The sequence below is a fragment of the Corylus avellana genome, chromosome 4, assembly GCF_965113065.1.
Source record: "Corylus avellana chromosome 4, dhCorAvel1.hap1.2, whole genome shotgun sequence".
NCBI lineage: Eukaryota > Viridiplantae > Streptophyta > Magnoliopsida > Fagales > Betulaceae > Corylus > Corylus avellana.
The window spans coordinates 16,549,977-16,553,456 of record NC_142493.1 but is presented as its reverse complement, the minus strand read 5'-3'; the positions used below and the strand labels follow the sequence as shown (position 1 = coordinate 16,553,456).

The following is a 3,480-nucleotide window of genomic DNA, read 5'->3' as shown; positions in this document are numbered from 1 at the left end:
AATTCATTTTGGACTAAAAAATATCCAGTTAATGGTCAGGATCTCTCTAAAGAGATCTTGAGGCTATAAATGGGACATTTGTCCCATTAATAATAAAATAATAATGATATATATTTTTAAAAAATTGAAAAACAAAATAAAATAAATAAAATGAAAAAAAAAAAAAAAAACTAAGGGGGTGGCAAAAAAATTAAAAAATTAATTTGACCCTGGGGCTGTGGCCCTATTGGGGGTGGCTTCGGCCACTCCAGACTAGCGGTATGGGGCCATGGGGGTGGCCAAAGCCACCTCCAGCCCCAACTGGGATGGCCGGCCACCCCTTATTTTTTTTTAATTATTTTTAAAAATATATATATTATTTTATTATTTTTTTTATTTATTAATAGGACAAATATTTCATTTATAGCCTTAGGATTTCTTTAGAAAAATCTTGACTATTAATAGATATTCTTAAATCCATTATAGATCGAAGAGGATTCTGTTTTTTTTTTATAAAAAAAAAATAGAACTGTAAAGCAACTTTCATGAACTCGAGAAAAGGAGAAGGTCCTCGTGGTCCTTGCATACTATAATAATGGCAGTCAAATCATGGAGTTCCTTATCTGTAAGGGATTTGAGAAAAGAGAATGAAGCTCAAGCACCCTCAAATTTTATCAAACTGAAAAATACTTGTATTAACTAATGTCTATCTTTCGTGGCATGTGCTTGTTTGTTTACGATTGTCATGGGACACTAGAACACGTAAATGTTTTTCTATTCTAGGCCACTACAACACGCAAGTTTGACGAAGACAGGCCAATGTTTTTTTTACATTATTTTCTCCAAATCTCCACCCCCAGTTATTCTCTGTATCAGTGGGCACCTAGTCCTACCAAAGTGATAAGAAAAAAACATTATAAAATTAGAATAGTGAAAGTGTTAGAAAAAGATATAAAGATAGTAAATAGCTAAAATAAAAAATAATAATAATAATTTTTTTTTGTTATTTTGGTGGTAAATTTTGATTTGAGAATGGTAGGTTTCTCTGCCCATTGTTGGTATGTTGGACTGTTAAGGATATAAATTCTTAGTGATAAATATTGATTTGTATTCCCTTAATCAAGGAATTAAAATAATATTTATTAACCCTGATTTAAAGGATATGATTATATTTGAAATATTTCAAATCATATGTAAAGTTTTATAAATAGAGCAGCTTTAGTGTGTGGATATATACTATAGCCGAACCACCTTAATCTTTGTGTTTTTCTCTATTTCCTTCATTTCATATTATTCCGTTTTATATTTATCTTATTAAATATTTCTATATGGCAAAGGATTTTGGTCCAAAGATTTCTTTTTTCCTTCTAGGAGAGGCTGGAGAGCCCTCCAACGGCTACTTTCCTTCGGTGAGGGAATTCTACATAAATGTACTGACATTCTTCGTAGTAGGTCCAAGGCTGTAGGCATGGGAGATAAGGGATTCATGCACTTCACCCGCAGGCCGTCTGGTGAGCCGGAGCTTTTGTGGGCCGGGGGCCCTCCTACATTCCGATACTCCATTCGTGACTCTCATTTGGCCTTCATATCGTGGAAAAGGCTAGGGGAACAAGTTACAAGGGCTCTTTTTCGAATATAATGGTTATTGGAAAAATAATGACACAAACATCGTCATGAGTCGAGGTATTTTAGGATTAAAATACCTTAGGGATAATAAGTTATTTTTATTGATAACTTTATAATTAGGTTTTGAATTTAAATATTAGAGATAATTTGTTATCATTACAAATAAAATGTTATTGTTAGAAGTAATTTATTTCTATTAGTCTTTTATCTCTTTTTTTTTTTTTTTTTTTTTTTTTGAAATTTTTAACATATCCGCACAAGAAAAGAGAGAGGAAGATTCAAACTAATGACCTCTGCTTCATGAAGTGTGATTCATAGCCGACTGAATTACTCCTTGAAGACTATTAGTCATTTATCTCTACTCTCCATTGTAAGTTTCTAGTTAAAGAGACTAAGTTCATTAATGAAATTAAGCAAAGATTAATATAATTCAACTCTTAAGTTGATTCGGGAAGTATATATTAAGATTCCTCGCAATCAAAATCTTAGCGAGGGGCATATATATTAATAGACAACTTTATGTGATAAAAGAAAACAATTTGCAATATCAAATTAACAACAATGTATGCCGCCTTCCTGCTGCATTGTCAAACTCCTCTACTTATTGCCTATTATACTTGAGTGGCAGAAGAATTTCTAGCTTATTTCTCCCATACAATTCACAATGATTGACATAATTCCTATAATTAGATCTTATTGCTCAATCTTTATCATGTCTACAAGCACATGCACTTGAGCACATTAACATGCATAGATGAAGCCATATGAACCTCACCTTAATCTACACCACCAGTTTTGAACACGTGGAGCCAAATGAAACGCTTGATCTGATTTCCTACACCAGCTGAAGGTAAATGCTGAGCTCATTTACTTCAATCTTTCAACTATGACTTAACTAACAAAACCAGTAATAAAAGTACTGAAAATAGCACACAAAACCAGATCCTCTCTCTCAAAGTTGGAGAGTGCTATATAACATAATAATGTACCTTACTTGTTAAACAATAAACCCCTCTTCTTTCCTTCCCTCCTCACAGCAGACTGCAAAACACAACTACAGTAAGAGAAATTTGACAAGGATTTCAAGTAAAAATTCACAACTGGAACAACCTCTTGAAAGAAGAGATCTTTGCATATAACCCAAAATCTGACCATTTGGGGGGGTGTTTCAGGAGCTCACTCGGAAAATAATCACCAAATTAATTATGACTTGACTAACAAATTATTTTCCGAGCGAGCTCCGAAACGCCCACCCATGATCACTTAATTTGAAGATGATGGAGACTTCAATCTTCAGAATATAACCAATGAATTGTGATGAAGGGTTGGATGGTTGGTAGATTGGCATTTAGTATAAATAAATGCCTATGGAGATATACAGGCTATAATAGCTTGCTGTAGCCTGTAGCTGGGCGACCCACGTGGTTCAGTGAGTGGTGATGATGTAAGAATCACGACGTACATATTTTCACGTACGTCTCCCAAACTAAACCCTAAACCCGTGAAAGATTATCAGATTCCAAGAGAAAGAGAAGACAAGCTGTTTACAAATCTGTTTGTGAAAGACAAACCTCATTATGAACATTATTTGCATAATCATCGAGCCAAAAATTTATGATGGGCAAAATTTTTATTTTTTTTACATGACCACACGTTAGGGAGAAAGTGACATCCGCTTTATTAGGTATGGTCTTAGTCGATTGAGTTACTTTTTGAAAACTCCTAATTTTTTTTTTAAAAAATTAATTAAATATAATTTTTTTAATTTTTTTTAAAAAATTATTATTTTTAATTAATTAATTATATTGACACATGTCAAACTGTAATTGGTGCTGACGTGACGTTTTGTCAAATTTTGGACAGAATTTTGAAGGA

At 33.0% G+C, this 3,480-nt stretch overlaps 1 long non-coding RNA gene across 1 annotated transcript; it reads right to left on the bottom strand.

Moving 5' to 3' along the window:
• Positions 1-792: 792 nt before the first annotated feature.
• Positions 793-2,838, bottom strand: LOC148586374 (uncharacterized). Its single transcript, XR_015911866.1, has 3 exons — positions 2,595-2,838; positions 2,381-2,449; positions 793-868 (listed from the first exon to the last, which is right to left on the bottom strand). It is a non-coding gene; the product is annotated as an uncharacterized LOC148586374 (long non-coding RNA).
• Between the last annotated feature and the right edge of the window lie 642 nt (positions 2,839-3,480).